The following is a 16,551-nucleotide window of genomic DNA, read 5'->3' as shown; positions in this document are numbered from 1 at the left end:
ATCGAATGTCTGATGTCATAGGGTCAAACACTGCTTGTATGACTTCTGACGCTGCCTTCCACTACAACCGGTCAGATCTTGTAGTGTAGGCCATTGAAAGTATAAAAAAATGAAACGAAATATAGATCTGGATTTTCATGAGAAATGTTTGTAGGTGGTTTGGTTTTGTTTTTTTTTGCTAAGTGAGTCCGGGTGGCTCAGTGGTATAGCTGCTGACTCACTGACCAGGGAGGGCATCCCGGAATCCATATCCCGTTGTTGGCCCGACAATTTCCTTAGAATCCAGGTATCAGCCCTAAGCATCCATTGCTCTGTATAGTCTCGGACTCAAAATGTAAAACAAACTCACAATAAAACTACAGAAAAGATGAATAAAACCTCAGCAATGAATACAAGAAAAGGTGCAATAGCAATGAAAAAAACTCATCAACGAATACAAGAGAAGGTGCAATAGCAATGATGTGATCATTGTTGTTGACTGTGGAATGGTGTTTCTTGATAGCGATGATATGTCAGTTGACATCATATATTAGCCCTTAACCGGTCATTGTTGACTGTAGTCACCATAACGTTATACAGCTAAGTAGTCACGGTCGACCACAGTAAGAACCTTTTTTTATAAGCAGCATTTGAGTATTTAGTTTCGTATTTAATTGTTCAACATTTTTTGACAAAAAACGTAATTTTTTAACTGTGTCGGGAAGGTTAAAGACTCTCAAAGTGGTTGAAATGCTTATGAATGATTCCGACATGGATTATATCGATGACACCGCTTATGAAAATGATATTTCTGATGAAAATGATTTAGAAAAGGTGAGACAATGTGCAAATTATAGATCAACTTATCCCCTTCAAGGGGATCACGGTGGCTAAGTGGGTAAGGCGCTGGCTCGCTAGCCTGGAGGTCGGGTGTTCGATCCCTGCATTGGCCGAGAAAGTTCATCCAGATTTTCCGGCGTGGTTCCCCCTTGTAAGTGATGCAGGACGGAGGGCCTGACAAGGACAGCTGTCTAGTCATTCGGATGAGACGAAAAACCGAGGTCCCATGTACACATTGGCGTGCACGTAAAAGATCCCTTGACAGTTGGAATTCGATATAAGAGTAGGCCGTAGTGCTGCTGTCCGGGCAAAATTACCCTCATAGCACACTGTATGGCGTATGCCCGTCTTCATTAGCCCAGTTCGGAGCAAAACAGTAGGACGTTAAACCCCATTTCATTTCATTTCATTATCCCCTTCAACTTTATTATTGGTGTCAAGAGTCTATCACTTATAATTATCTGGCAGTGGTCTTTTGAAATAGGCATACAAAATATTTAACTTTAGCCTTTATTAAGCCTGACCACTTGACTTCATGGCGTCAAAATGACGTAGAGCGGTTAAGGGTTATAACGTCAAAAATTTAACAATAACAAGCAAATTTCTAAAATGGTAAATATTTACAATTTTTCAACAATGAAACATAGTTATGTCCCTTATACTGGTTAACAGTAACCAGGGTATTATTTAATCTTGTGTATTTAGCACAAATTTCTTTCACATTCATTCAATATCAAATCTCTGTTTAAAAATTCATTAAAATCATTTAAAATCACTCAAAATCATTTAATTTGTACTTGTATCCAGTTTAAAGCTGACCATTCAATTTTGAAAATGATTGTCCAATTTACAAGCATTTAATTTCTCGATCACTGTTAAAAATTAATCCTTAAACTTCAATAGTCAATTGGGTTGTTTAGTGGATTTGAATACATTTTGTGATGGATAATTTAACGTAAAAATGGATAATCAAGACTTTATTATTTTACCAGCATTAGTAATGATGATCAAGTCTAGCCTAAAATTGAATCGCTAATATTTTGCTTAAGAGTGAAGCAATTTAGCTGAAATTTTCAGCATATTCAGTTTTCATTATCTATTTTTTACCTGTTATTGCGAGAACTGTCAGCTCTTTATCTAATCTCACCTAATGCCCCTTTAAACTAACAGTTGCATATAGTAAGTGCAGGAGGACTGCACTACACATAAACAATTGCACAAGACACGAGAGAGAGAGAAATGGGGTTTAACGTCCACTCGACACAAACTAGGTCATTTCGGGACTAACATATGGTTTAATTTTATTTCAATAATTCGCTTAGGGGTCTTTAGCTGTGGGAGGAAACCGGAGGACCCGGAGAAAACCCATGCGGTTGGACAGGCGACCCTACTCCTTGTCACGTACAACCGGGGATTCGAAACCACGGCAGTTGACTCAATGACAGGCTTTATGATACAGCGCGCATATGCTAACCATTCGACCATCCAACCCCCCGTGCACAAGACAAACCTATGTACAGGACACAATATACACAGACATCTCAAGGAACAAACGTACAAATGCTGTACAGTCCCGAGCGAAATGTGATACAGACAGGCTTCACTCAAAACAGAAACTAACAATGAGGAAAGAATGCAAGAAAAAGAGTTGAAAATAGAACTTCAGTCTTCTGTGCTCCCAGGTATAAATTAAAAGGAAATGGAATAAAAGGGAGGTCTAGCTAGCTATAAATATTCCATCATCATCATCCAACCTACTATTCTTCATGAATTTTTGGGGGGTTGGATGGCTGAATGGTTGGCGTGCGCGCGCTGTATCATAAAGTCTGTCATTGAGTTGACTGGCGTGGTTTCGAATCCCCGATTGTACATGACAAGGAGTGGGGTCACCTGTCTAACCATGTGGGTTTTCTCTGGATCCTCCGGTTTCCTCCCACCGCTAAAGACTCCTACGCGCAAGCAAATTATTGAAATAAAAATAAACCATATGTTAGTCCCGAAATGACCTACTTTGTGTCGAGTGGATGTTAAACCCCATTTCTCTCTCTCACTCTCATGAATTTTCACAGGTTTGAAAAAAACAAAAACAATTTCACTTCCATGGGAGAGAGAGAGAGATGCGTTGTAATGTCCTCTCCACACAAACTAGTTCATTTTGGGACTAACATATGGTTTAATTTTATTTCAATAATTCACTTGCGCGCAGGGGTCTTTAGCACTGGGAGGAAACTGAATGACCAAGAGAAAACCCATGAGTTTGGACCCCTGCTCTTTGTCACATACAACCGAAGAATCAAAAACACTCCAGTTGACTCAATGACAGACCTTATGATACAACGCAAACAATTCGGCCATCCGACCCCCCCCCCCCCCCCCGACTTCCATGAAAACTACCAGATGTATGTACATCAATGATGATAGTTCACACCAAAAGAAATTTCTTTATCACTGAAAATACATTATGTAAGATCTAGATAAAGAGCTGACAGTTATCACTATAATAGTTGAAAAAAATTGATAATGAAAAGGGAATAGGTTGAAAATTTCTGAAAAATTGCTTCATGCTGCTGAACTGAGTTGAGTTATCATCAACTGCAGAATAGTGTAGTCACGCTTGTCATTGCTACCGTTATTAGATGTTAAACAAAGTCGCAATTATCCATTTTTAAATTAAATCATTAAATGGCAAACCATTTAAAATCCCGAGCAGCTGATTATGGTCTTATCATGTTGTTAATTAATGTCTAATTGATAATCTAGATAACATTTAAGGCCTAAAGAAAGCCCTGCAGTAGGCAGATTTAGCTCTTGAATGTCCCTTTAAAAGCTGATGAAAATTATCCATTTTATATCTGGTTATCTTTTTCATTTCATGATGTTTAAAACATCTGCATCTATAATAAAAATAATAATAATTGTCTTATATAGCGCCTAAATTCAACCAAAAGGCTGCTCATTGGTGCAAATTACAGTGTCATTACGGTCCTTTACGTTTAAGGTGCACTTTCACTCCTGCTCCTCTTGACACGTCTCGACTTTCCTTCACGGGAGGCTAGATTACTCTCCGAAATATTGAGATTAATAAACTACTTTCAGATTTTGTTTATTTTTAAAGTGCATTTGTTCAAGCTATCAGTTCCCATGATGGTAATTCAAACGCTACCATATTCACCAAACATGTCACCCTCGTTTTCATTCTGATATCGAATGCAAATATAAGGCATTTATCTTCCATAAGAACACATTTGTAAAGAGAATATTAATAAGTTTGGCTCTCTTTTATTCATGAAAATGTAGAAATACTCTAGCAATAAAATTAAGAAAAGTTTTTTTACGGGAGCTTTTTTCTCATTTTTGAAATTGGCAGGAGCTTTTTATGGCTCCCACATGATTTCATAAACATGAAAGAGTGACATTTAAGTCCTTAACAGAATGACTGTCGGAAAAGTTCTGTTTTTAAGTTCTTTTTAAATGATTGTATATTGTCACTGTTTTTTTACACTTTGTGGTAAAGAGTTCCAAACAATGGAAGCAGCAGAGGAGAATGCATGGTCAGCATGATTTGACTTTGTTAAAGGTACCATTAGTAGATTCTTATCACACGATCTTAAACATTCATTATGCAAGAGCTAAATCTGCCTATTGCAGGTCTTTCTTTAGGCCTGAAATGTGATCTAAATTATTAATTAAACATTAATTAACTTATCCAAACCATAATCAACTCTCGATAGCATGGCTAGCCTGCAGTATTTATTAGATTAGGTTCCGATTTGCTGTTCGACTTCCATTCATGATTTAATCATGAAATGGATAATCGAGACTATGTCTTTTATCATAGGCTAGGATGAAATTTCAATCGCTAAAATCTCAGTTCAGAGTGGATCAATTTGACTGAAATTTTCAGCAAATTCCCTTTACATTATCTAGTTTTTAACTTTTATAGTGAGAACAATCATCTCTTTATCTTATCTCCCGTAATGTATCTTTAAATTGTGAGAAGGGCAGTAATTGGTAAGAAGTTTTTTAAGTAACCTGGAGCAAAATCACAGTGGAGACAGTTGTAAGTTAAAACAGATATTTTTAAAAAAACTTTTTGTTTAAAGGACAACATTGGTGGCAGTCATCATCACATATGTGATAGAACTGGTTAGACTCGTTCCAAATATAATTTTAACACAGAAATCATTGCTATGATATATCCGTAATGAAGGTTTCTACAATCGGAAGTGACGAACGCAAAAGGAGAACATGAGTTATCCCTCTATATAACTGACTGAAGTGAAGAGTGATAACGGATACACAGGCGAATTTCTGCTCACTGATAATTCCTTCGAAGATTAAAATTTGTTGTGTGAGACTGTGGTAGGATATCTAACAATTCATAAAAAGAATTGACTGTCACTAGATAAGAGAACACGAAAAAAAATAGAAAAATTGGTGCATTACCATGTTTTTGTTAAGTATAGAATAAATAAAAACAAGGGGATATACAGACTATTTCTAATTTTCTCTTATCTAGTGACAGTCAATTACTTTTGGAATTGTCAGATATCTTCCAACAGTCTCACATAACACCTTTTGGAATTGAAGGAATTATTAATGAGCAGAAATTAGCCTGTGTATCTGTTATCACTCTTCACTTTAGTCAGTTATACATGTATAGAGGGATAACTCATGTTTTCCTTTTGCGTTCGTTACTTCCGATTGTTGAAACTTTCATTACGCATCTATCATAGCAATGATCTCTGTGTTAAAATTATATTTGGAAAGTGTTTAACCATTTCTATCACATATGTGATAATGACTGACACCAATATTGTCCTTTAACTGTAAGCGAGTGTAAATTTAATCCTTGAGGACCATGATTATGATTCTCGCTACTTTATTTTAGATAAGTTAGAATGGATTTAGCACCCTGACAGAAATCTGGTAAACGAGGGAATTAAAATAGTCAAGTTTTAACAAAACAAAGAACACATTAACATTCTAAAGAGGTTTTTAATTTGTCGATATAAATGGTTTGTCTTTCTCAGGGCTCACACTGGCTTTCGATTATTTTCCGCCAAAATGGATGATAATTTTTGTATAAAAAAATGTTCATATTTTTTTCCGACAACTGGAATATTTTATCTGACAAAAATGTGTGATAAAAAAGACAACACCTAACAATTTTATGTCTCGGGTAGGCTGATTATAAAACAATTACCGATAATATATATATACAATACAATATACAACAACTTTAAAACTCTGTCTTTACATAATAGATTAACAAAGTTTGGATTTAATAAGATCAGATCTTATTTTTGGTGACTTTAGTCAATTTGAACACCGTACTGCCCAATATATTTTCAGTATTTACACGTCAAATCTCATTTTCTATAAATTTATGTATTGCATGCACACTGCGCCTATTGTTATTTTCAGGTAGTGTAAAGGTATCAGAATCTGAATCCATGATAGAATGGTATCAATTTTAATTATATTTGTTAAGAGATGCTTACAATATACCCGTCATTAACGTTTAGAGCATTTTGGCGACGGTAATATGATACAAATGGCGAACTGATTTCTCGCTCAACAATCGTCACCGTTTTTGACCAGTGGTGATATTATAATTTGAACTAATGATATTCGATAGGCATGCTTGTATTTTTTACATGACACATATGAAGCCACTGTAAACGAATTCAGCTATAAAAATATTTAATTCGCTTCGCAAGCAAAAGTCGGCCATTTTGATTACATATATTTTTTTTTTAAGACGAAACAAAACATCAAATAATAACCGCTTGGATTAATCATTAGGAGTAAATAATGTCTTGAGGCTTATCAGTGAACTAATCATTAATCCAAGACGACTGATTAGTAATACTAAATGACGCGATCCGGATTATCGGCCAGTTGATTAATTTATAGTTTCCTGCCATGTGATTGGCACTCAATAATGGTTAATCCAGGATAAACACGATTAGAATTTTAAGATTTTTTTCCGCCAGTTCTAAAAAAGAATCGCAAGTACCGCAAAACATTATCGCCAAAATCAAATTTTAATCGCCACTTTCATATTTTTATCACAAATTGCGACTTTGGCGACCGACAGTGTGAGCCCTGGTCTTTCTGTAAGTTAATTGGTCTTTTGAGTTTTCGGTTTCTTCAAGCACTCTTGAATAATGATGGTGAAATGATCAGATATTAGAACATTTTTAACCTCTACTAAGTTTAATATGGTCATATTACCTCTTGTAATGACCAAGTCAAGAATATGACCTTTACAGTGGGTAGTCGGTGACATGCTGTTGTAAGTTAAACGAATGAAGAATGTTCTGGAATTCTATTTTTTTCGGATCATCTAAAAGGTCTATATGGATATTAAAATCTCCAGAGATAAAGACTTCCTTCTGTTTAGTTAAGCTGTTGTGTAGGAGTTCTTGAAATTCAGAAAAGAAAGTATTAATATACTGGCCTTGTTGACTGTAGAGTATGGTGGTCTTAGAGACGTAGCTAATTACTTTGCTGTCTGCAGGTATTCAAAGCTAGTGTATTTTGGACCTTGAATACATCACACTTTAAGAGAAGTTATGTAGAGAAAAGCTAAACTGTCATCATTTTGTCCCATTGTGTTTCATAGAAAATAGCCATAATTTTCAGGTACTAAACTTGTCAAAAACTACAATTATCAATGTCTCTCATCCAAGATTCAGTTAGAATGACAATGTCAAAGTCATTTCTACAAATATTCATTTAAAAATACATTATATAAGATTAAGGTAAAGAGCCAGCCATTCTTGCTATAATAGTTCGGAAATTAATAATGTAAAATGAATAATTTGAAAATTTCAGTCAAATTTCTGTATTGAGAGCGAAGGTATTAGCCGTTGAAGGTTTGACAAGACGTGTGCAATAATTTCAACCACCGTACTGGTTGATCGAAGCTAAGTCTCGCTCCTCCATTTTTAGCTTAAATCAAAATATGGCTAAACTGTTCTAATCTATTTAATATCAGAGAAATCTGATGCCATCGAGAGTTAATTATGGTCTGGATAAGTTAATTAATGTGTAAATAATAATTTAGATAACATTTCAGGCCTAAAGAAAGACCTGCAGATTTAGCTCTTGCATAATGTATGTTTAATTCATCTGCTTTATTTCTAGCTGGGGTGTTGGATGGCTGAATGATTAGCGTGTACGCGTTGTATCATAAGGTCTGTCATTGAGTCAGCTGGCTTGGTTTTGATTCCCGGGTTGTACGTGGCAAGGAGTAGGGTTGCCTGTCCAACCTTGTAGGTTTTCTCAGGGTCCTCCGGTTTCCTCCCACTGCTAAAGACCCCTATGCGCAATTGGATTATTGAAATAAAATTGAAACATGTTAGTCCCTAAATGATCTAGTTTGTCTCGAGTTGGTGTGAAACCCCATCTCTCTCTCCTCTCTCTCTGTCCCTCTCTCTCTCTCTGTCTCTCTGTCTCTCTCTCCATCAGTTCCTCTCATGTTGCAACCAGTCAGGTATTAGACTTGTCAGATCAAGTTAACACTGACTGTTACATGAGATTTTATAGATTATTATCAAGCTGTCTGAGTCCGGTTACAAATAGCTCAGACGAGATGGTACAGGTTCATAAATCTAAGAGAATATTCTGCAACATCTTTTTAGCAATTACACATTACATTACGTTTGATATAGCGTACATCACTGCCATGCATTCAATGGCGCTTCACAAAGTCTATCATAAACATTACTTTTTGTTTGATTTAAAAAAACAAACATTTAAATTTATGACAGTAACACCATAATGGCGGTTGAGTTCGAATTTCGTGAAAATCGGACAGAAACTGACGGACAAAATGGACACTCCTCATACACAAATAGGTTGTGGACCCTGTAGAGGTCACAGTTTTTATCTGATTTCAATGAAATATAACGGATCGTAATTTCCTGGATTATAGCCCCTGGTTGCATATAAAATTGCTTTTTTTTTTTTAGCTTGTTCTCTGTCCATCTGTTGCAAAATGTGGGCATATCTTGAATGCCAACCTCTTGTTTTTTTTATAATATATACATTGTGTGACAATTTGTGTGTGACAAAATATATGACAGGTGGCTAAAGTCCAGGCTTATATTCGTACATCTTTAGATACCTAATGGACAAAATCTGTGACAGGTGCCTTAAGTCCAGGTTTGATAAGTTTGATAATATGTAATGGATAAAATTTGTGACAGGTGCCCTTACCTCCAGGTTTGATAAGTTGGGCTGTATATGTAGTAATGGAACCATGAAGATATCATTAAACAATATTTGTTATAAACATATTTTCAAAGTTTGGGGTTGGATGGCCGAATGGTTAGCACGTACGCACTGTATCATACGGTCTGTCATTCAATCATCTGGCAGGGTTTTGATTCCCCGGTTGTACATGACAAGGAGTAGGGTCACCTGTCTAACCGCGTGGGTTTTCTCCGGGTCCTCCAGTTTTCTCCCACTGCTAAAGATCCCTACCTGCATGCAAATTATTGAAATAAAATTGAACCATGTGTTAGTCCCAAAATGACCTAGTTTGTGTCGAGTGGACGTTAAACCCCATTTCTCTCCCTTTCTATTTTATATTGTATCGATTGCTTGATAAATACAAGATAATCTTGGTTGAAATATCACTCAGTTGAATACTAAATGTATTCCACAGGATTGTGTCTTCCCAAATTATTCATTGCATCTTGTAGTTGTGCAAATAGAAGCACTTATTGACATAATAGTTTTTTTTTTTTAGAAATCTTACGCTTAAAGATCAGATACATTATGTAAGAGCTAAATCTGCCTATTGCAGGTCTTTTTTTGGCTTCAAATGTTATATAAACTATTATTTAGACATTTATTCACATAACAGTCCTATAATCACCTCACTAGACTATCGCATGGCAGAGATTTAAATGGATTGAAACACGATTTCCATTTAATAATTTACAGTAGAATCTGTATGAAGCAGCCACCCAAGGGAATTTTCACGACTGACCGCTTAACGGGAGTGGCCTCTTAATAAAATCTCAATGTTTTTTTGTGTTGACATCAATTTAATATTACACTTGGATGCATTAAGCGAACATCAATACTACCATCTGTAAATTTGGCCGTCGCTAAAACTTGCATGAAACGAAAATTCTTTGACTCAAATCTCTGACATAACTTCTGTAAACGTATCATTTTGTATCAACAATGATACTACAGTCTACCATTGTGATGCATTCGATAATATTTATCCAATTTGTGAAGAAAATCCATGAATTAATTTTATTTTATCAAACAAGCGTATGAACTAAAAACCATCACTGAATTTGTCACCTATTATGAGGGGGTGTAACTCTGCATGTTATATTATAGGAGGCGCTAAAACGTCTGTTTAGCAAAACAAAAGTGGCAATGGAAAAGAGATACTAGATGATCGCGACAAAACTCGTTGGTACTTTTAGTTTATTCAATCAGTATCTAATAATGTTTCGTTACGAGTGAAAACCACGAGCGGGTTGGTAGTTTAATAAAATAAAAGATTAATTAACAGATAATCCCAAGTTTATTGTTATTTTCACATTTCTTTTTACCTGATCAGCGGGGGTCCAGCTAATTAACTTTTAATCACGGGATTTGCGGGGGTGTTACGAAGAACGACAAGATAGTATATCATTCAACAATGGCCGTTGAATGGGCGATGTTTTGTTAAATTTATTAGTAAAACAGTGACCGCTGGCTGCGTTAGAGGAGTGACCATTGATTAAAGAGATGAAACAATAGAATTTTTACGGTGGGAATTTATCGTGACCGCTTACAAGGAGATGTCGCTGAATAGGAGTTGTTTAAAGATGCCCAACGGCACCCCTTGGAGCACATGAGGCTAAATATATATGAAAAATATTTGAATTTTGCAAAATAAAAACATGGTAAGTCATAGACGGCATACAACCGTACACAGAGACTAGTAGTCATAGAGACATGGAATGACTCAGCTATGAACTTATCAGTAGACAACAGTGAAGAATACTCAATTGGGATCACCTTGTTTTTCACATTTTCTTAGTGTGCCATTCAAAATTTCCCAGCACACTTAGGAAGATCTCGCGCCACACCTGTGTGCTGCAGCACACTGGTTGAGAATCACTCTGATAAACGATCTACTCTACATCTTCAAACACTGATAACTGAAATGACCTAGTTTGTGTTGAGTGGAGGTTAAACCTCTCTCTCTCTCTCTCTCTCTCTCTCTCTCTCTCTCTCTCCATTTGTTGGTCCCGAAATAACCTAGTTTGTATTGAATGGACGTTAAACCTCATTTCTTTCTCTCATTGATTCCCTTTCTAAATAATATGTATCTTTCACTACAACTTGGGTATCATGTAGTTGAGTTGTTTTAGCATGGCGTGGGTTGGATGGCTGAATGGTTAGCACGTGCGTGCTATATCATAAGGCCTGTCGTTGAGTCAATTGGCATGGTTTCAATTCCCTGGTAGTACGTGACAAGGAGTAGGGTTGCCGGTCCAGCCTCGTTGGTTTTCTCCGGGTCCTCTGGTTTCCTCCCAGTGCTAAAGACCCCTACGCGCAAGCAAATTATTGAAATAAAATTAAACCATATGTTAGTCCCGAAATGACCTAGTCTGGGTTGAGTGGACGTTAAACCCCATTTCTCTCTCTCTCTCTCTCTCTCTCTCTCTCTCTCTCTCTCTCTGTTTTACCAGGAGTTTCTATATTTAATGTTTAGTTTCAGGGCATTGTTGGAAAACTGTTCAAATCTGTTGAGAATCATAGAAAACCATTTAGTTTCTACTGTTGTGTAGGTAGTTTAAAGGGTCTGTTTAGATTAGATAATGAATGTTGAGTTTATAACTGTTATTTTCTGGAGCAGTGTTGAGTAATAAAAATTAGTCTGTTAATTACTCAACACCTTTTGAGAAACTAAACAGAATTTACAAAATTTGGCAAAAGAATTTACAAAAAATGGCCGATCATATTGATGTATGATTTATAACACGTTACATTTATTTACTAAAATGTAGCTAGTAGCGATGTCTGGATAATGACGTGAACTCTCATCGTATTTTAATTAAAAATCTAACTTATAATGACTCGAAGCATTTTCAGAAAACTACCCATAATTCATCGGTAAATTATAGCTGTTCGTATAATTAGAGTCCTTTCATCGTTTTCCCCTATAAAGAAGTGGTCCTGCATACTTTTATCAATTCTCATTATTGGAAGGAAATGTCTTTTAAGATCAATTATAAATTGATGGCTCTGCCATGAGCTAAGTATATTATGTTCGAGCGTAGAGATACCTTTAGCTAACTAAACCATGTATCTCACGCTCGTCATCATCTCTATAAAACGCCCGTTAGCTTTTCTTGTCATCTTGTCGTGGAAATGTCAAACAGCTATTGCGACTATACACAGTATTGACAGACGGTTTGAGCGAAAAACGGATTAAGTTTCGAGTTAATAACGGGTTATAGTTGTAGCTATTGCTGACGACATTCGTCACTGTCATTTAATTGCTGTAACATTTTTATGTAAGACACAATTTGTATAATGTCACCGATATCCAGAGAAATGGGCTTTAAGCGTCCACTCGACAACAAACTAGGTCATATCGGGATAAGACTTTAGATTAATGGAAATATTTTCAAAAATTATTTATCTTTTATCATTGAATGAATAGAGCAATGGTCTGAAATATGCAAGAAACATCCCTGAATCCCCAACCAATATTTACTTTTTGGATTTTTGACATAATTATTGCAATATTATTCCGATCAGATGACCGTTATGTTTTTTTATTATTATTAGAGAGGTTTCGTAGCTTAAACATACATTATGCAAGAGGTAAATCTGCCTAATGCAGGTCTTTCTTTAGGCCTGAATTGTTTTCTAAATTATTAATTAAACATAATCAACTCTCAATGGCATCGGATTTCTCTGATGTTAAAAAGATTAGAAAAGTTCAGCCATATTTTTGATTTAAGCTAAAAATGGAGGAGCGAGACTTAGTTTTGAACAACCAGTACTGTGGCTGAAATATTGCACACGTCTTGTCAAACCTTCAAAGGCTATAGATCTTCGCTCGCAATAGAGTAATTTGAATGAAATTTTCAAATTATTCATTTGACATTATCTATTTTCGAATTATTATAGCAAGAATGGCTAGCACTTTATCTAAATCTTACATAATGTGTCTTTAAATGAAATGAAATGGGGGTTTAACGTCCTACTGTTCTGCTCCAAACTGGGCTAATGAAGACGAGCATATGGGGGAAATTTTTCCCGGACAGCAGCACTACAGCCTACTGTTATATCAAATTCCAACTCTTATGTGCATGCCAATGTGTACACGGGACCTTGGATTTTGTCACATCCGAACGACTAGATATCTGTCCTTGTCAGGCCCTTCGTCCTGCATCATTGACAAGGGTGAACCACATCGGAAAATCTGGATGAACTTTCTCGGCCAATGCAGGGATCAAACACCCGACCTCCAGGCTAGCGAGTCAGTGTCTTACCACTTAGGCACCGTGATCCCCTGTATCTTTAACAGTTAGACTTACATTTAGATAAGTGTAAGTGTAACTGTACATTGAGTACATTGTGACCTTTCGTTAAATTTACATTTACAGTTACACTTAGTAGGTGGCGACACAAACTAGATTGTTGAAGATGAGATTACTAAAGTACACACATGTTTTGTCCCGGCCTCTTCTTATTGTGGTTAGCCTGTGCTTACTGTATCATAAGGTTTGTCATTGCGTCAACTAGCGTGATTTCGATTCCCCGGCTGTACGTGGCAAGGAGTAGGGTGCAACCTTGTGGGTTTTCTCTGGGTCCTCCGGCTCCGGTTTCCTCCCACTGCTAAAGATCCCTACGCGCAAGCAAATTATTGAAATAAAATCGAACCGTAGTCAGAAAATGACCATGTGTTAGTCTAAATGATCAAAGTATTGACTGGAGGAGACATTGCGGTCCTCCCGATTCCTCTATCTGCTATTGAAATAGAATTGAATCACATGTTAGTACCAAAATGACCTAGTTTGTGTCGAGTAGACGTTAAATCTCATTTATACCTCTCTCCTGGATCAACTTATCCGCTGTGCAAATGCACAGCCGGAGATGTGTTAACTCCATCAGGTATAGCAGGCCGATTGCCTACAGCCCAGAACCGAATCTCTCTCTCTCTTGTATATATAAAGAAAGTAAAGATACTTTTATCATGAGATTATTTTGTGGACATGGAGTAAACTACAAAAATAAATAGAATAAATTACTGTAAAGTCTTCCCTTTTCAAAATTCTGATTGAAATTTTTTTCCCATTTTCTGTCAATTTTACTGGTAGACTAGAACAATTGAATTAGGCAATAGGTTTTTTTTATTTTAAAAAAAAAATGTAAAATTTTATTTCCATCAAGTTTCTTGCCATTTACCTAATGATTGGGTTCAACATTTCAAAGTGATCTGTCTGAGAGCTGATTAAAGGTGATGGTCCATCTGTTTTAAAGAGATCTCTGAGAGCTGATTAAAGGTGATGGTCCATCTATTTTAAAGTGATCTATCTGAGAGCTGATTAAAGGTGATGGTCCATCTATTTTAAAGAGATCTCTGAGAGTCGATTAAAGGTGATGGCCCATCTATTTTAAAGGGATCTATCTGAGCACTGATTAAAGGTGATGGTCCATCTAATTTAAAGTGATCTGTCTGAGAGCTGATTAAAGGTGAGGGTCCATCTATTTTAAAGTGGTCTATCTGAGAGCTGATTAAAGGTCATGGTCCATCTATTTTAAAGTGATCTGTCTGAGAGCTGATTAAAGGGGATGATCAATCTATTTCAAAGTGATCAGTCTGTGAACTGATTAAAGGAGCCGGTCCAACTACCCATACTTTTATATTGTAATATGATAGACAATGATGACGGCTTCTTGAATCAACTTTTAAAAAAAATTCTCGACATCTTCAAACACATCCCATTTTCTATTAAAGATAGGATCATGACATTACTAATTTTGGTGGATAAGTGTTTTAACAGGTGCACTTTAGGTCACAAGGCCAGTCATTGAATCAAGTGGCATGGGTTCGATCTCACAAACAATATTCTTCAAACATTTTCATGAAAATGTATGATAAATTGTCATGTATGATATTCATAAGTAAAAACCACTAATAGTTAACGAGCCAGAACTAACATAGTTCTATTGGACAACAATCACTGGTTTATTATACACAAGCACGTGAAGAAGGTCTATGTATTTATGAACGTAAAGTGTGAAGCCACAATACCACTGCATACCATCCGAATAACTAGATGCTAGATGATAGACCTCGGTACTATATCACAGATATGGAGAAACCCTGAGCCTCGGCATCCGACTAATTAATGGTTGGATGGCCGAATGGTTAGCACATGCACGCAGTATCATAAGGCATGTCATGGAGTCAACTGGCTTGGTTTCGAATCCCTGGTTGTATGTGACGAGGAGTAGGGTCGCCTGTCCAACCTTGCGGGTTTTCTCCGTGTCCTCCGGTTTCCTCCCACTGCTAAAGACCCCTGTTTGCAAGCGAATTATTGAAATAAAATTTAACCATATGTTAGTCCCAAAATGACCTGGTTTGTGTCAAGTGGACGTTAAACCCCATTTCTATCTCTCTCTCTAAACCTGGGACCTATTGGATCATCGATTCAAATACTGGCCTTAAGTTCGTTCCCGGTGTTAGCAGAGACAATTTCTCAAGATTTTCTGGCATAGTTTCCCTGTGTCAGTCGTGGCGGAAGGAGGGCCTGACAATGACAGCTGTCAAGTCATTCGAATGGACGAAAAACCGGAGGTCCTGTGTATACATTGGCGTGCAATGTATAAGATCCCTTGACAGTTAGAATTCAATATAAGAGTAGGCCGTAACGCTCTGCCCGGACAAAATTTCTCTCATAGCACACTGTATGGTGTAAGCCCGTCTTCATTAGCCCAGTCGGAGCAGAACACTAGGATGTTAAACCCTGTTTTATTTAATTTCATTTTCAAGTTTTGTTATCAGTCAGTGCCATACTGGACCAAACCAATTGGACTACTACTTTGAATAAATAAAATTATTGTTTTGTGTCTACGACTTTGAATAAATAAAATGATTGTAATGTTTAATTCTAATCGCTGTATCTTACGGTGGTTCAACAACTCATGAATACCTCGATTAACTATTTATTGTAGTAACACTTACTAAGACTTAATAAAACATTTTCCTTCATATTAAACCCCTAGTTGTAAATACAATATGGAAAATTATACATAAGTTTTGGTTTTATTACTATTAGATGTCTTAGGTATTTTAATATAAAAGATTAGTGATGTTTTTATAGGTTAGTATTTTATGGTTTCGTTCTGATGTTAAGATATAAACTTGTGTAGATGTTCTGTTAACCTCTAGGGAAGAACAGGGCACAGTAAGCCAGGCTTTGTAATTTTTAACTGTTTTTGGAAAATACAATTGTGATATCATTGGGGAATTCCCCTTTATAGACTCTATTTGTTCTCCTAAATTCAATAAATTCTTGTAAGCTGACATTTTTCTGATGCAAAAGTAAATTTTTGGTGGACTGGTTAAACTGCTTAGCTACTCCAGAATTAGTTAGAACCCACAAACTAGAAATTCCAGGTGAAGGAGATAAAAAATTGACTCTCATCAGATATATTTTGTTTCATTATACTATCACATATCTC

General features: G+C 36.3%; 1 protein-coding gene across 2 annotated transcripts in view; it reads left to right on the top strand.

Annotated features, from left to right (window-relative positions):
- LOC126822440 (Bardet-Biedl syndrome 1 protein homolog) overlaps nt 1-16,551 on the top strand; it is a 50,708-nt gene that overhangs the window by 10,146 nt on the left and 24,011 nt on the right. The window lies entirely within an intron of this gene.

This window comes from Patella vulgata, chromosome 5 (genome assembly GCF_932274485.2).
Source record: "Patella vulgata chromosome 5, xgPatVulg1.2, whole genome shotgun sequence".
Taxonomy (NCBI): domain Eukaryota; kingdom Metazoa; phylum Mollusca; class Gastropoda; family Patellidae; genus Patella; species Patella vulgata.
Note: the sequence above shows the minus strand (reverse complement) of the source record. Positions and strands in the feature narration are given on the sequence as shown.